The 18,539-nt window shown below is 44.8% G+C and overlaps 1 protein-coding gene across 3 annotated transcripts in view; it reads left to right on the top strand.

Annotated features, from left to right (window-relative positions):
* wscd2 (WSC domain containing 2) overlaps positions 1–18,539 on the top strand; it is a 593,216-nt gene that overhangs the window by 12,226 nt on the left and 562,451 nt on the right. For 2 of the 3 annotated variants that reach the window (XM_072587824.1, XM_072587821.1), the window contains exon 1: positions 6,999–7,483. The exons of the other annotated variant lie outside the window; for it this stretch is intronic. The gene's annotated coding sequence lies outside the window, so the exon portion shown is untranslated. Of the gene's footprint in view, positions 1–6,998; positions 7,484–18,539 lie in introns of those variants that run through there. 3 annotated transcript variants of the gene reach the window in all.

Raw genomic sequence — 18,539 nt, 5'->3', positions numbered from 1 at the left:
ATCAGGTATGAATCAGGCTCAAGAAGGCATGTGGTCTCATTTTGCTTCTTTCTTCTGTTCTTACATTATACGAGAGTGCCTTGTTATTCAACTATAACCTGAGTTGTACCACCTTTAGAAGGCAACATATCAAGAGCTTGTGAATTCCTACCTGGTGATAAGCATAAACTGGAGATTATGAGAGAGGATGAAATATTGGGAATGCTGTCATCATGGAATGGAATCATGTGGTCAGAAGTAAGCGAGAAGTCACAGGAGAAATCTGATCTACTGAAAGTGCCACAAGTTATCAGACGACTTAACTGTTCTTTAGTTTAAAAATCACACAACACCAGATTATAGTCCAACAGGTTTAATTGGAAGCACTAGCTTTCGGAGCAATGCTCCTTCATCAGGTGATAGTTCTTTAGCTTGACCTTCTAACTTGAGACCACCTGGTTTGACGTGAAGATGTAGATGTTGAATAGACAATGTTACTGATCCCGACAAATATAGTAATGCAAAGGGATAAAAGGAGGTTGCAATTAAGAAATCATCACAGCCAAGATAGATTTTGTGTCACAAAATAGTTTGTTTCCATCAACTGCAGCACATCAAAATCCTTGCGAATGCAAGTGGCAGGCCTTAATAAATTAAGTTGAAATGATTGAGAAGCCTCATATAAAATATTATAAGGACAGTGTGTGACTCATCTGTTCTGGTGGTGTCATCTTACATCTTTTCTCAATTATTAGCTCTTGATGCACAGCACTCTGCCACGTGGTATATGTGCAGTTGGGGAGGGGGGGGGGTGGTGGGGTTGGTTGATGGTGGTTAGAGTTTAGACAGGGAATGGCATTTCCTGTGATAGATTTCAAAGGTAAAAATAATTGTGTCAGATCGGGACAATTTAATCTATCATACTCAATGGCTGCATATGCATGTCTGAAATCACTGACAGCAACCCTGCGGGATGGTTTGATGACTTTTGGAATAGTTTTGTGCATTTTACAATGAGGCAACTAAAAACTGTAGATGACTTGGGCTGGAGAGTCGCAGTATTTATGAAGGTATTGTTCATGTTAAAATGGGAATAATTAGAATAAGGAGATGAATTAGGAGGAATAATTTGCTCGAATGCACCGGAACATTCCTGAATCAAATGCAATTGAATGAGCTCAGGCAAATTTAAAAGATTTCAGGCATTATTTTAAAAAGGAGCAGAGGATTTCTCCCTCGTGTCACGGGCAATATTTAGCTCTCAAAACATTGTCATGCAAAGGAAAGAAAAACAAATGATCCAGTCATTATCATGTGGCTATATGTGGGAGCTTGATGCGCAAAACTTGACTACCACGTTTCCAAAACAGTGACAGAACACTAGCCCCTGCAAGATTCCCTTCAAGACACTCACTCTCCTGATTTGGAAAAATATTGCCATTCTTTCAGTGACACTGGGTCAAAGTGTGGGTGTTCCTACACTAAATGGACTGCAGTGGTTCAAGAAGGCAGCTCACCACCATCTTCTCAAGGGGCAACTAGGGATGGACAATAAATGCTGTTCTGGCAAATGATGCCCATGTCCATTGAGTGGATATATATATACAGGAATTACATTCAAAAGGACTTCATTGGCTGTAAAGCTCTTCAATATGTGCTGTTGCCATGGAAAGTATTGCATAAATGTGAGCCTTTACCTTCTTAAAAGAGGTTTATATTTTCTTCCAAGACTCTTTTTTTAGGTGAAATATTGCTCATCTTCCTCCTGTTCAAAGTTGGACCGAGGGAAAGCAAAAGATGAGCTTTAGTTGACAGAATGGGTGGAATGTGAACTCAAGGGACCTTGATAAAAACTGACAGAACTGTGGATGCTGTAAACCAGAAATTGCTGGAAAAGCTCTGCAGGTCTGGCAGTGGAGAGAAATCCGAGTTAACGTTTCGGGTCGAGAGACCCTTCCTCAGAATGTGTTGTTAAGGTGCCTTAGTTGGGAGGTAAATGCCTTAATGAGCTGTTTCCATTCCTGTATCTGACACTGCCACCTCAGTGACAGGTCAATAAGGTGTAATTATCAACACAAACTAGGGGCTATGGAGGTGATGTTAGCTTGCCTCCTCCACCTGAGGAAGTAACACTGGAATGGTGGCCAAATATCTGTAACTATCCAAGCTCAGGCAGCAACGGGAGATGCTGGAGACAAGCAGAGTCCTGCTTAACTCTGCACATTGGGCCATATTCTCATGTCAGTGGGATGCGATTGCCAATTTTACCTGTGGCTTCCTCACCTTGACAAAAGCTGCAGGGAATCGCTGTTGGCACACTGGTTCAGTGGTTAGCACTGCAGCCTCACAGTGCCAGAGACAAGATTCAATTCCACCCTCGGGTGACTATCTGGGTGGAGTTTGCGCATTCTCCTTATGTCTGTGTGGGTTTCCTCCCACAGTCACAAAGATGTGCAGGTTAGGTGGTTAGGCTGTGCTAAATTGCTCAGTAGTGGGCAGGCTAGTTGGATTAGCTGTGGGAAGTGCAGGGTTACAGGGTGGGGTAGGGGGTGTGGCTGGGTGAGATGTTCTTCAGAGGGTCTATTTGGACTCAATGGGCTGAACGGCCTGCTGCTATGCTGTAGGGATTCTATGATGCCAAATGCTACTGCAGGCTCTCCAACACAATTAGGAACGGAGAATAAAGAGCAGGTAGAAGGCCATTCAGCTCTTTAATCCTGCTCTCCCATTCAGTATGACCAAAGTTGACCATTTATCTCATCGCTTTATTCCTGCTTTTGCCCCAGACATCCTCACACCTTTAATTTGAAAGTTATTCATCTTTTTCTTGAATATATTCAAAGGCAGTGACCATAAGGGATGGGCAAGGAATATTGGTCAACACCTACATCCCCTGAATGGATTTAAGTAAAAAAATCTGCTCAAAAGCAAAGAAATGCAGATGCTGGAAATCAGACACAATATCAGAAATTGCTGGAAAAACTCAGCAGGTCTGGTGACATCTGAGGGAGTCACTGGACCTGAAGTTAACTCTGCTTTCTCTCCACAGATGCTGCCAGACCTGCTGAATTCTGCCAGCAATTTCTGATTTTTTTGTTTAAAATTCTGCATCCAGGGATGGAAATGAACCAGTGTGGTAGGTTTAAAGAATGCACTCTGTAGGCCCAGGATGTGAAAATGCTCTTATAAATTCATACGTTCATAAGACATAGGAGCAGAATTAGGCCATTCGGCCCTTTGAACCTGCTCCACCATTCGACCATGGCTGATATGCTCCTCACAGAGGTGAAAGTGAGGACGGCAGATGCTGGAGATCAGAGTTGAGTGTATGGTGCTGGAAAAGCACAGCAGGTCAGGCAGCATCCAATGGGCAAGAGAATCGACATTTCGGGCATTTTCCTGCCTTCTCTCTGTATCCCTTCAACCCATTACCAGTTAAGAATCTGTCTAACCCCTCCTTAAATTTCCTCACTGTCCCAGAGTCCACCGCACTTTGCGGTAGTGAATTCCACAGTAATTTCTCCTCAACTGTTAGGGTTAGGATTAATATATTAAGGATACCCCTGGTGAATCTCCATGTCTACCATTTCCACTGTCCAAGATGGATATGCACATCAAGAACTTTTCTTCCAAATAAAGAATATCCCATTTTAACAGCCGAACAAATGATTGGTGCTAACGTCCCAGCAGTGTCTACTGTCTCCCAGTCCCAATGAACTGAGTGCTCATTCGACCATCTTCCTGCCTGGGAGTAAAAATCAATGAGGTAAAAACAATGACTGCAGATTCTGGATTAGTGGTGCTGGAAGAGCACAGCAGTTCAGGCAGCATCCAAGGAGCTTCGAAATCAACGTTTCGGGCAAAAGCCCTTCATCAGGAATAAAGGCAGTTTATCTCTCCACGCTTCAGGCTCACTGCCTTTATTCCCGATGAAGGGCTTTTGCCCAGAACGTCGATTTCGAAGCTCCTTGGAATATGCCTGAACTGCTGTGCTCTTCCAGCACCACTAATCCAGAATGGGAGTAAAAATCTACAATGCGGAATCTCAACCAAGTTAGAGCATGAGAAAAGAGATTCAAGCAAAGCTATTCCCGACTATCAAGCTCTTGACCCTCAGCCGTCCTTCAGACTGTGTGGCTGAGGTTGCTTGTTGTTCATCTCGAACCCCAAACTCACTGGCCTTTTTGGGCAGTCCTTCCTGCATTTGCAGCAGATCTCAGTCCAGCAGATGGTGGAAAGTATCCTTGCCACTGAATCATTCTCCAAGAAAGGGAAGGCTGTCAGAATTCAGTTAATCTGCAGCACAGACTGATTAACCTTCAAAGTAAGATGCACAAAAGAAACGAAAGGAAATCTACCATACTCCTATAGCTCCCTGGTTTATAAATACCCTTTCCAGTGTAGAACTTTAAAAAAAATCAACATTTGGAATGTGAGCAACATTGGCAAGATCAGCAATATTGTCTATCCTTAATTGCCTTCCAAAAGGTAGGACTAAGTTAACTTATAGAGTTATAGAGTCATTCAGCATGAAAACAGACCCTTCAGTCCAACCAGCCCATGCAAGCCATAATCCCAAACTATGTTAGTCTGAAAGACATCCATTTACCACCTTCTGTGAAAATTAACTGGAAATGACACCATCACATGAAGTGATGTCACCACAGGAAATGACATCACCAAACCAAGGAAACCTAAACACATAAATAGAAAATGGGTCATAACATTAGTAATTCACGGGAGGCTCACTGATGATGTTACCTAGTATGGTGATGAAACGTCTGAAAACAAACCTTCCAGCTCAGTGAGCAAACTTACCCAGAAGATATCCTTATCACAGCCGTGTAAGTATGGTGCTGTTGGGAAAGGGGAGAAATTGTGATATATTTCCAAGTCAGGATGGTGTGTGGCTTGGAGGGAACTTGCAAGTGCTGATGTTCCCATGTAACTGTTGCCCTTGCCCTCCAAGGTAATAGAAAGGCCAAAGATTTCGAAAGAACTCTTGAAAGCCCTTGGAGAGTTAATGCTGTTCATCTTGTAGATGGTATACATTAGTGGTGGAAACAGTAAGTTTTGAAGTTGAAGGTGCCAGTCAGCTTCTTTGTCTTGGATGGTGTTGGGTTTATTGAGTGTTGTTGGAGCTGCACCCATCTAGGTAAATGTATTCTATCATATTCCTGACTTGTGCCTTGTAAATGATGGACAAGCTCTGGGGAGGCAGGAGGTGAGTTACTCACCACAAAGTTCCTAGCCTGTGACCTGCTGACCTGAGCCAGTGATAGCAGGAAGATCCTAAATAGGAGACTTTGTTATTTGCCAAGTCACTTGAATTGAACCAGAGCAGCAATGGGCACTGCCACCAATGGTCATGGCAGTCCTGGGATGAAAGTAATGAAATTAGCTGTCACGTGTGCCATCTAGGTGGAGACATGTTTGAAGATAGTCATGATCCTGATGTGCACTTCAGAAAGGTGTGCGATTCCTTGAGATTCTTGTGGTTTGAAGTTGCAAAGAAATCCCACTCGATCCCATTTACAAAATGAAATCACAAAACCAGGCAATGATACTGCACCTTCTGTTCAGCTTCTCGACCAATTCACCCCCTCCTCTTCCACAGCCCTCCCAATACTGCTCCTTCAAAAACGAGGCCAAAACATTTTGAATGTTATTCTTGACTGTCCTCCAAAATTCTTTAAGGCAGTATATTCCTGTGCACATACATCATTTCTGTGCAGTTATTAATATGGATCTAGAAACAGGAATGAGCTGTTCAGCTTCTTGAGTTGACTCCACCACATTTTGTTTTGTGCTAACCTTTCACTTAGCTCTACCAATCCACCTTAAGTTAGTCACCCTTAACACTGACACCTCATAAAAAAAATCAATAAATCCCAGGCCTTAGTCAAGAGCTGGAAGGTGGGGTTAGAATATTTAATTACTGGTTGTGTCCCAGATACAGGCTGAGGGGTCTTTTTCTGTGCTGTAGCTCTCTGATTCTATGACCTTTTGCCCTTGCTGCCTCACAGTTTATTGGTGGATAGAATCTCAAATTTGCACTGCATTGGTTTGAGCATAGGAGGCCATTCTGCCCGCAAACAAAAACAGAGATTGCTGGAAAAGCTCAGCAGGTCTGGCAGCATCTGTGGAGAGAAATCAGAGTTGGTATTTCGGGTCCAGTGACCCTTCCTCAGAACTGATTTCTCTCCATACATGCTGCCAGACCTGCTGAGCTTCTCCAGAAATGCCTTTTTGTTTCTGATTTCGAACGTCCGCAGTATTTTGGTTTTTATTTAGGCCATTCACTCCATTGAGCCAGTGCTAGCCTGACTGATTCTGCAAGTCTCAGTTCTCTTAAAGGTCTCCAGTTTATCCCATCCCTTCACGATATCCTTCCTGTGAGAAAATGATTCTCCTTCCCACCCCTCGGAACAAACAAATCTAACTTTATGTCCTTCCCCCTTTATTGGGATACCCTTGAGTAGAGAAAGTACATCCCAGGGGTTAGTTCTGAAGCAATTAGTGGAGGCGATGTTCTAGTGGTATTATCACTAGACCAGTGACTGAGGGAAGGTCCTGAGGACCCAGGTTCCAATCCCACTGTGATAGATGATAGGATTTGAATGCAACAGAAATCTGCCATTAATGAAACTATGAATTGTTGGAAGCACTCCATCCGTTGCACTATTGCCCCGGGTGGGAATCTACCATCCTTATCTGGTCTACATGTGACTCCCCACACATGTTGTTGATTCTGTGAGTGGGTAATAAATGCTAGAGACGCACTCGTCCTGTGAATGAATAATAATTTTAAAAAGTCCGAATCTTAAATGGGACAAATGAAGGGTTTATTGGAAAAATTGAGATGCAGATGCGGGCGGCGGGGATGATGAGAGAGGGCAGGTTTGGGGAATAAAAGTCAAGCTGCTTGTTTTCAGACTGAGCTGCACGCCTGCGTGCTGCCTGAGAGCGCTGGTGGCGACCAGTAATCGTGGTGAAAGGCGCAGGTTCTAGAGAGAGAGAGAGAGAGAGTGAAACGGTGAGGGGAGCAGAGGGGACCGCCAACAGGAGAATCTCTGAAGAGGACGGAGCGGATCGACGAGCTCGACTTGGCATCCCGTGGGAGGGCAGGCATCGAACTCCTGAAAGCAGGGCTGCAGTCTCCAGCGACAGCAGCCTCCTGTTTGTTTAAAAGCAGAGCCTCTGCTGAGAGACGGTCTTGTCGGAGTTAGTGAGACTGAGCAGACCGTGTGGAGTTGCACAGCGCGGATTTCTCTCTGTCTCTCTCTCTCTCTCTCTCACTCACACACACACACACACACACTGTGGGCAGACACGGACTGAGACTGGAGAGAAAGATTTCCTTCCACCTATTGTATTTTTGACAAATCCTCCGGGGGAGCTGCTTTCCTCTCTCTCTCTCTATCTCTTTTATTTTGTGTGTGTGGTTGGAACTCCGGGACTGGCTGCGGGAATTTCTGGGAGCTTTCTGCGTTTTCTCCAGCAGGTAAGAGACTTTCGTTGAATAACTCGGCGCTTGTGCAACGCAAGGATTGGGCAGGTCAGCGTGTGATACTGAGGAGCAGTTGGCAAATGATGAACAACTTCATCCGTGATAGGGGGATGGATGTGGGTTTTTTTTATATATTTAAAAAATCTACTTGACATTTTACCCACTCGAAAGCCACATTCCCTCCCTTTCCTGTTTAATTTCCCGTCTCTCTTTCTCTCTCTCTCTCTATGTGTATATCTATAAAATCTGGGCAGAGAATTCCAGTCTAGATTTTTATACATACGGGGAGGGGGTACAAAGGGGGTGGGGAGGTGTTGAAATTAACTCTGCAATGTCCCCAACTCTGCGTTATTTGTAACTTTGAGTCCCCCCCCCTTCCCTCGCCCCTTGTAAACTTGGTCTACTGAGAAGAGGTGGGGGTTATTCTTAAATGATTTCAACGCCCCATTTTAAAAAAAATATCTGTCCTGTTGTGGCATCAGGAAGCCCGGGATTCCTAAAATCGTCTGTCAATGCTCAGCCTTTTTTTTTGTGGGGGTCGGGGAGGGTTGTGAGGTTAGGGGAGAAGACGGGGTCATCTTTGAGGGAAATATGGAAAGGGGTAATTATGTGTTGGGTGTGTGTGTCAGAAATGGGTAAAGGCTGGGGCGCGACCAAGCTAGGATAGAATTAAGCAGACTGGAAAGAGAGAAAGCAGGAGAGGGGGTTTGTGCTGAGGAGGGACAGACAGCAGTAGTGAGGGAGGGGGAGGGGGTGACTGCGAGAGTATGAGGGATCAGTACATTAGGGGCGATTTCTCGCACTGTGGACCAAGTGTAGCTCCTTATTGACCGCTCTAATTTAAATAGAAATAAGCTTGTAAATAGATTTCTGACGTTAAACAATCCTTGGAATGAAAATAAAACCAACCCGAGTAGAGTTGCACCGTGTCTGATGAACTGTTACTCCGCGAGGGGGGTGGGAGAAATGTTCCGGCTTAAACCAGAAACTTGAAACACAAAAGTGAAATCTCCAATCCTCTATCTCTCTGATGCGGATACATACATCGGGAGCAACATACACACAGATCCATATACACAGAGAGACACACAGGTGCATTTGCAGAGAATGGCACACGCATATACACAACTGCAAGCACAGAATGACACATACATGTTCACAATTGCACACACAGAATGAGACGCATATACACAACTGCACATACAGCATGTCACACATAAAATGTACACAATTGCACGCACAGAATGACACATGCATAGAAATGATACACTGTATACAATTACTTCCACATGGACACAGTTATATATACATAATTACACACAAACACATTTACACACCTACAATCATCCAATTACACCCACATCCCAGAGTGACATAGTCTGAATTACACACATAAAGTACGCACAATTACATGTGCATACAGTTACATGTACCTAATTGCACAGAGATACACATTTACACAAATGCAATCACACAGGCATTTATTCTCGCAGATTGGCAGATAACGACACACAGTGACACGGGTACAGACTTGCCTTGGGTCAATTGTACGTTCTGAAGATATCTTTCTCTGTTGTATGCGTGTGAGAGGGAAAGGGAACACCTCTGTGTTGATAGATGAGGCTTTAGGAGAGACGGGAATGAAAAGCCCCCTCTCCCAGGGACGAAGCGGTAGTTTGCTGTTTACTCAGGGCTTGCGTGTCCTTTCTCTCTCTCTCTCTGTATGGTCCCTCGGAAACTGGCGATTCACCACTTCCTATTTTTACTGCACACCCGTGATAGAAGTTACAGCCAGGAGGACGCGTTATTACATGGTTCATGAGAATTCGAAGCGAAAGCTTTAAAGCTAACATCTGGCTGGGACATTGACTCGGTAAATCCCTGTAAAACAGGTAAACCGAGAGGCAGCCAGTCTATTGGTGAAGTACCGAAATATTCTCGCATTTAAAGGGGCAGGGAGTCTTTCATCCAGCGATGTGATTTCCCACGATTACATTCAGTTGAGGCCTCTTTTGTAGAATACGTAGAGTGCACCTCCCCCCCCCCCCCATTCCATCCTCCAAACGAGACCGACTGTTATCATTGCCTACTCTAGTCAGGGCATTCCAAAGTCATTTTCCGTTTGTGAAGAACTTTAAAATGCTTTCAGCCAGGCTTGCGTGTAGCATTTTACAGCTCAGAACGAGGCCATCCAGCCCATCCGCTAATGCTAGCCCTTTAAGATCCACCCAGTTTATCTAACGCCGCCTTCCCTTCACTCCAGAGCAGTACAATTGCTCTCAATAATGTTTTCAATCCCCTCTTTCATCTCCTTCCCCCAGCCTTTTGAACCATTCCGGATCACATCAAGCCCCTTCTCTCCAGCTTCTTCATCTGAGTCACACTCACTTTGAGATGCGTTCTGGATAATTGTAAACCTAATGCACTCTGATTGGGTGTCCCTGCTGAGAAACAGATCCGAACCCAAACCGTGAAGTATGATGCTAGCGCCAAATGCTTTTCTTGACAATTGGCTGATTTATGAAATGCCTCTTACTGACTAACACAGCATCCTAGCAGTCCCTATTTATAAGTGCTCCAACTCTTTTTTTTAATCAACCTGTTCAGATTTGTTACTACACAACTCTGGAGCAGGAGTGACTTGAACCTGGGACTCTGAGTCCAGGGGTAGGGACACTACCACTGCACCACCAGGGCTCCTTGCAAGGGTGCTACGTACTTCATGAAAAAATTACCTTCACCTGTGTATCGTAACAATGTCAATACTATACCTTCAATACCTGGTAAAGACTGTCTGGTGTTTATTGCCCGTGCCTAGTTGCCTTGTATAAATATTTCATGAGGCCACTAAATGTGCAGTTAATTTTCAGTAAAATGGGACAGGAGTTAATTTAGGCACAGACCTTAATGAAAGTGTATTACCCCTTGTCAAACAGACATGAGTAAAGCAGGTGGGCCAGCAGCAATCTGTTTTTCTTGGGATCCTTTCATGGCAACTAGCGTTCCTTCAATTCAACTCCTCAAACTGCCAGGGTGGGATTAGAACTTGCAATCTTTGGGTAATTAATCCAGCCCTCTAGATTAACTGGAGCAGTAAGAAAGCCAGTAGCCTGGATCAAATTTCTGGAATGGTGTGGATGTCCCAGTTCCACATGGACTGCAGTGGCTCAAGTTTGAGGGCTACGAAGAAGGACAGTAATTGATGGCCCAACCAGTGACAGCCATATTCCATGAAAGAATAATAAAGACACACACTGTACCCCTACTGTATCTCCTATTTCTCACAGGGACAACACTTTCAAAAGCACTACATTGGCCATAAAGTGCTTGAGAAGTCTGGTGGTTGTGAAGGGTGCTATGTAAATTGAAGTTTTTGACTTTAATTTCAGTTTGACAGGATTTAAAAAGAATGAAAAAAAACCCCCTCTGCTATAAAATTGATCCCACATTGTGATAAACTGTCACCGGTTATATCACTGCAATGTGCGCTGTGGGGCGGGGAGTGTGAAGTGGGTGGATTCTGATGGTGACTGGTTTCAGTTTTTCTAGCTTGGAAAACAGGAGCTGGGGAGAAAGGTTTCATTGGATTGCTCGTTAGCCTTAAAGTTTCTAATGTTAGAAAAGAGGCCAGTGCCTGCCTCATCATCTCTCCGTTTTTTTTTCATTATGTATAACGTTACAAATTCTCACTGACAGCTCAAGGCCAGGCCAGCAGAGTGTTGCACACGTCTGAATGCAATGAGCTCTGCTTTCACTGGCTACTGGCAGCAGGAACAGCATTCAGGATTACCAGCTCTAGTCAGGTGTACACCAGGATGTTTCACTACATGTGGTGCTCATGATGTGGAAGTGCCGGTGTTGGACTGGAGTGAACCAATTTAAAAACTACCTGGTGTTGTGTGATTTTTAACTATGAGGTGTGACCAGCTATCTCTGACACCTGGGATGGAAGTTAATGCCCTCTCATGGCCCACTCCTGCCACCGCTGCCGCTGCCCCCTGCTAGCACCCATGTGACTGGGTGAGACCACTCCATTTTCCCCTGCTGTCCAGCTGTTTCCCCCTTCTGCAGACCCCACTGTCTCCACTGCCTTCAGAGGCATGTCAGGGTCTGAAGATCCACCAGCTATTGGGAGTGGGATGCTCACCTTGAGGACCCAGGAACTATAATGGACGGCATTGTAATTTTGGAGCTCCCGGAGATGGATATGATGGGATTGCAGCTGCCATGATCATCCCAAATGGTAATTGACCAGAGTCCTCATTGTCCCTCTGGACATCCCTTGACACTTAATCATTGAACCATCACCCATTGACATTCAATAGCATCACTATCACTGAATCTTCCATTGTCACCCTGGCCGAGATTACAATCAATGTTTCCTTTAAGAGCCATTCCAAAGGGGTAGGGACATGTGTTAAGTGGCATACCAAGACCATTCCCAGCAATGGCTTCCAGCTTTGGAAATCACTGCAGCAGAGATCCATACAGAGGAAACCAAAATTAGAGGGAACTTGGGTGACTATTGAACAGAAACTGAATTAGACCGGCCACATACAAAAGGAGGGTCAGAGGCTAGAAATCGTGCAGGGAGTAACTAACCACTTGACTCCCCAAAGCTTGTCCACCATCTATGAGGCCCAAGTCAGGAGGGTGATGGAATACTCCCCACTTGCCCGGATGAATGTAGCTCCAACAGCACTCAAGAAGCTTCACACCATCCTGCAGCCCACCTGATTGGCACCACATCCACAAGCATCTGCTCCTTCCACCACCAATGCTCAGGAGCAGCAGTGTGTACTATTTACAAGATGCACTGTAGAAATTCACAATGACTCCTTAGAAACCTGCAACCACTACCATCGAGAAGAACAAGGGCAGCAGATACATGAGAACATCACTGCCTGCAAGTTCCCCTCCAAGCCACTCATCATTCTGATTTGGAAACAAATCAGTGTTGCTGGGTCAAATTCCTTTCTGAACAGTATTGTGGGTCTACCTGCACTGTTGATGAAAGCAGCTGATCACCATTTCTCCAGGGCAACCAGGAATGGGCAATAAATACCAGTGTTGCCCACACCCGGTCAATGAACAAAAATTCATTGGAGCCTTTTCTCCAGTCTACAATAAAATAGGTGATTGATACAAATGAACACACTTTTCTGAACAACATGATGATTTTTCTTCTGGGATTTTCCCCCTGATGGATGGCTGACCCTGAGCTTTCTTAAATGTTATCCCCACTGTGATTCCAGTTTGAGGCTCGAGGTGTGATGTGATCCACCAGTGGGTGCTGTGTGAACTGAGGAGCTAGGGAGTCTGCTTTGAAGGTGGGGAGTGTCACGGGGCGGCTTAGAGTGTGGTGGCATCTCAGATAGAGCTCCACTATTGCTTGTGACCCCTAATATTTCAGCACGCAACCCCACCCTGAGCACCCGCCCTCCTCCCACGCTTTGGTAGGTCTTGTGCAAAGCAGTAAATGGCAGTGCTATTGAGCTATCACTGTTCTGCATGTAGAAGCTAGCATCAAATTTGACAGTGTCTCCTACAACAATGCAGCAATCAACTCAAAAATCAGGGTGCTTTGATGCTTTGTAACTGAGGTTCTCCTCAGGAATCCATCTGAGTCGTGATATGCAGCCAACAAAGATACTTAATGACATTGATTTGTTAAATAGAATGGAGACAGTTACTTGACATTTAGTTGAATGTACTCAGGTGTGCAAATTGACAATGCTATCAAGAATACAATGTGCACTTTTGCAGCATAAGACAGCATATTGAGATCAGGCTAATAGCCCTGTCCAGAATGCGCTTTTTTTCACAGCTCCCATTGGGTTTTGTGAAGTTGTGGGTTTTTATTTGGAAGAGAACCCATTAGCTTTTCAGATTTTTACTGCCTTATCCCACTGGGAGACAAAGTTATGAGCTCAATGGTTTTAGTTTTCTTATCCTCTGGTTGTGAAAAAGTGTAGCAATGCAGACTTTCAAGGGATACTTTCCAATTTCATTTCCCAACATAAAACAAAAACGAGGAACTGGATTTAGATCTTCATATTACAAATACGATGGGACATACCCAGTATTCAGTCAGAAAATGCAGCACATGAAACTGCTCTGGACTATGCAGATTCATAAGTTGCATCCAAACCCAATTCCCTCTCATATCCCTGCAGTCAGTGCAGAGCCATTATCGTTTCTGATGGCCTCCATTGGTCCCTGCAGAAGGACCGTCAGTCACAGTTCTCTTTCCTGATTGTTGTACCTTAACCCCAGATGACAAATACATGTCTTTGTGAATGGCAAGTAAGAAGATGTCCAGGCTAGTCACGATACCTCACAGTTCCAGTGATCATACAGCCACCGGTGTTCTCTGCCTGGACTGAAGGTCAAAGGAAAGATTACAGTCCTATTCGAACACTGCCTTCAAGAAAACTGACTACTGTGGGCCAACAAAACATGGAGAAATTATTGTTCACTTGCAAATAATTTCCAAAAGATACAGCAGTCTGCAGCAGAATACTGACCTGAAGAACAAATATTTTCTGAGAATGTGTTTAATAAAATTTCATTTAGGTGGGTGTCACTAGCTAGTTAACAATTATTGCCCAGCCCAGACTGTAGTTAAGAGACAATGACATTGCTATGGGTCTGGAGTCACGTATCAGCCAGAGGATTTCCTTCCCTATAGGGCACAGGTGAACGAGATGGGCTTTTACCACAATTGGCAGCTCTTTATTCCAGCTTTTATTGAATTCCAATTTCACTGTCTACCGTGGTGGAATTTGAACCTACATCCCACAGAACATGGGCCTGGGGTTCAGGATTCTAACATTGCCACTACACCATAACCTCTCCATTATTCTGTGTTTTATTCTTTGGGAATTGGCTTGCACTCTTCTGTCATGCATCTTTGACTTCCTTCATACTGCTATTGGCATATATGCTGATAGCCACCAAGGCCTGAAGCTCTGCTATTTCCTCGCCACACCTCCTTACTCCTTTAGGATGTTTCTAATATCTATGGGCTAGACTGAATGTGTTTCTGGGGGTGGATTTGATGGCCTGATGGGGCAGGGAGAGGGTGGTGTGGTTTGTGGGCACAGTGTATCCAACCCTACCCTGTGCTTCAGTTTAACTGGGGTGAAGGTGGCATTGAACAGCCCAGGTGCCATTGGGACAATTCAGACTTTTATGTGGGCAATCAGGCCACCCCCAGCATTTAACCAAAGGTAGGAAAGGCCTACCTCAGTCTGGTATATTTGTCCATTTGTGCTGATTAGTGGGAAGGTGGGTCCCTCCCTAAATAGATCTCTGTATCCATCAGAGGTTCCCTCATTTCCTCTCCTCATGTCCCCCACCTCCGTGCCATTACAGAACCTGGCTCTTCCCCACCCATACCCCCCTATCATGGGCTCCCAAATATTTCAATAACGCTGATGTGTTGTGGCCGAGTGTGGTGGAAGCAGGATCAACTGAGGCATTCAAGAGGGCATTGCAAGATTGTTCGGAGAAGAATAGTGTGCAAGGATCTGGGGAGAAAGCAGGAGGCGATGACATGCATTTCGTGAGCTGGCACAGCCACGGTGGGCTGAATGGCCTCCCTCTGCACCGTATCGGTGCTGTGATTCTGAGTGCAATATCAGCAAAGGCTGCCATTCCGCTGACCTCTCTGAGGCAGACCCACCCTCACCCTGCTCTGAAGTCATTTGCAATGAAAATCTGCAGTGAATTGACCGCTCAATGCCTGTGGGCTCTTCCTGTGGGCGCACTGTCTCACTGTCCCTCTGACTGGTGGTTGGGGTGGGGTGGGGGGGGAGGTGGTGTTGGAGGGGGGAGTGCAAGCAGTGAGGGAGAGCTGCCTTTGGTGGACAGTGGGCACACGGGCACTGAGGTGACCCTGTATCATTGACCTGATTTGGAGGTGCCAGTGTTGGACTGGGGCGGACAAAGTTAAAAATCAGACAACACCAGGTTATAGTCCAACAGGCTTATTTGGAAGATGAAGGAACACTGCTCCAAAAGCTAGTGCTTCCAAATAAACCTGTTGGACTATAACCTGGTATTGTGTGATTTTTAATTGAGCTCTACCTCTTTAGCGACTTGTATGGCTTGGTGCTCACATTTTGTCAGTGGACCATGTTACAGAGTGCAATGGGATGCTTTTATGATGGTAAAAGTGCTATAACAGGACATAGGAGCAGTCAGAGGCCATTCAACCCTTCAGCCTGCTGTGCCATTCAGTATGATGATGACTGATCATCCAACTCAGTCTCCCATTCCCACTTTCTCCCCTTAACCTTTGAACCATTTAGTCCCAAGAACTACATCTGACTCTTTCTCAAAGACATTCAATATTTTGGCCTCATCTGCTTTCTGTGGCAGAGAATTTCACAGGCTCCTCACTCTCTGGGTGAAGAAAGTTCGACTTATCTTAGTCCTCAATGGCTTACCCCTGCATCCTTAGACTGTGACCCTGTACTGGACTCCCTGCTCATTGAGAACATCCTTCCTGTATTTACCTTGTCCATTCCTGTTAGAATTATATAAGCTTCAATGAGGTGCCCCTTCATTCTTGTAAACGTCAGCGAGTATAGTCCTAACCGATCTTGTTCTTCAGTCCTGCCATCCCGGAAGTCACTGGATTGACTGTCAGTACAAATGCTGGAATATTTGGAAATATGTTCAAAAGGCTGTGAAATACATGTGGAAATGGCTTGGAACAATATTGCAGTGTTAACATAAAGTAATTTGGACCTGAGAAATGTATATTGACGTTTGTCAGTATGTAGGTCTCTCTGTGTGAGTAAGGCACTGGCTGCAAATTATCCCCATTTTAAAAAAGTACATGTCTATGATTTCAGACAATTTTTTGTTTTACAATGTCAGGAGCTTATTAGGAACTTAGCATTTGCTGCCAATGAGTGTATTTGAAGTAAAAGTGAATTGGATTTAAGGGAAAGCCAGATATATCTATAAGAAAAAAGGGAGAGCAGGAGAAAGGAATGAAACATATGCAAATTCAGAATGGCTATTCTGATAGTGTCCTCACCTCTGAGCCAGGAGTACCAGATTCAGTTTCTACCTGCTCCAGTGATGTGTCATAACGTGCCTGGACAGGTTAATTAAACATACCTATGCAGATTCAGTGGATTGAATAGTATGGGGCTAGGTCCCTAAACCCTCTTATGGAAAAAGGAAATGACTTGCATTTATATAGCACATTTCACAACCCCAGTAGATTCCAAGGTGTTTGACAATGGATGAAATAATTTGGAAATATAGTCACTGCTGAAGTGGAATCAAAGCTGATACCTGTAAATTGTTTAACAGATTTCTCTGTTGGATTTCCACCATGCAATCCAGAAACTCTTCATCCCCACACTGGTAATGTAGGGCACCTTTTACCTCCCTCCCCTAATCAGAAGACCGTGACTGCATGCTGCCTTGTTCAGAGAGCTGTGCACAACCCCTCTCTTGCCCCTGCATTGCTGCACCCACTGAAGAGGTGCAGCACTGTCTGGGTGCGGTCTTTCAGATGAGCCAATAAATCAAGGTCTGCCCATTCAGCAGAGCTCAAAAATACCCCGGGGCACACCCTTGAAGAGGATGGGGGACATTTTCCCAGATGTGCTGTCCATATTTAACCACCTCAACCAGCATTATTAGATAGGCAAAAGTGAGGACTGCAGATGCTGGAGATTAGAGTCGAGGGTGTGGTGCTGGAAAAGCACAGCAGATCAGGCAGCATCCAAGGAACAGGAGAGTCGATTTTTCAGACAAAATCCCTTCATCAGGAATCCTCTCAACACACTCTCTCAATATTATTAGATAACCGATGATCTCGTGGTTATCCCAGTGCTGGGATTGGGATCTTGCTGTGCAGAAATGATTTCCTACATTCTAACAATGCCTATATTTCAGTGAGTCTTTAGTTAGATGTGAAGTAGCTGAAAATGTGTTGCTGGAAAAGCGCAGCGGGTCAGGCAGCATCCAAGGAACAGGAGAATCGACGTTTCGGGCATCAGCCCTTCTTCTTAGATGTGAAGTACTCTGGGATGCCCTGAGGACCTCAAGCAGGTGCTACGTAAATGCAAGTTCTCTCCACCTGAAGAATGCACATCTTCTCGTTCGCTGCCTTTCTCCTTTTCTATGTACTTGAACTCCCGGCTCCAGTGACGCAGCCCGGAGACTCATCCATTTCTCACTCGCTAGTTGCCGTTTGCTCTCTGACAGAGAGATTGCTAAATTTATACTAATTAATGCCAGACTTGACAAGAATGTCATGCTGACTACTCGGGGTCCCCACTGGGGAATGGATTGAACTGTCCACATCGGCTGACTTTGAGCAGGTCTGTGAATAATCATTAACGTGCTTTCAAGGGATAAAATTGGATTGAACCAACCACCAGCCTGTGTGTGTGTTAGCATCTTCCCAGTGATCAAATTAAGTAAAAATATTGGGAAAGGTAAGGAATGGCTGAGAGTTTGGTTTTGGAGTTACATTTTTGCAGATTTTCTGGTTGCTGTTCCCACTTGAATGGAGAAAATTAATCCTTACAGTGTGGAAGCTGGCCATTCGGCCCATCAAGTTTGAAGAGCAGCCCACCATAACCCTCCCCAATCCCTGTGAACCTGCATTTCCCATAGCTAACCCACCCAGCCTGCACGTCCCTGGACAATTTAGCATGGCCACTCCATCTAACCTGCACATGTCTGGACTGTGGAAGAAAACCCACACAGACATGGGGAGAATGTGCTAACTCCACACAGTCAGTTGCCTGAGGCTGGAATTGAACCTAGTGCTGTGAGGCAGCTATGTTAACCACTGAGCCAGCATGCCGTCCCCAAATGTGCATTCATTTTAAAGCAGGCATTAACTTTTACAAAATAACTACACAAAGAGCAGTGTGATACACACTATTCTTTCTTCCATGCCTTGTAATTGTAAAACTGGTTCTGGAATCATTTCACAAAATATTGGATTAGGGTTCAGTAAGCAAGTTACTTGTAATTAATTCTCCTTTTCTTCACCTCCCCCACATCTCCT

The sequence above is a fragment of the Chiloscyllium punctatum genome, chromosome 17 (genome assembly GCF_047496795.1).
Source record: "Chiloscyllium punctatum isolate Juve2018m chromosome 17, sChiPun1.3, whole genome shotgun sequence".
Classification (NCBI taxonomy): Eukaryota; Metazoa; Chordata; class Chondrichthyes; order Orectolobiformes; family Hemiscylliidae; genus Chiloscyllium; species Chiloscyllium punctatum.
This window is presented reverse-complemented; position numbering and strand designations above follow the sequence as displayed.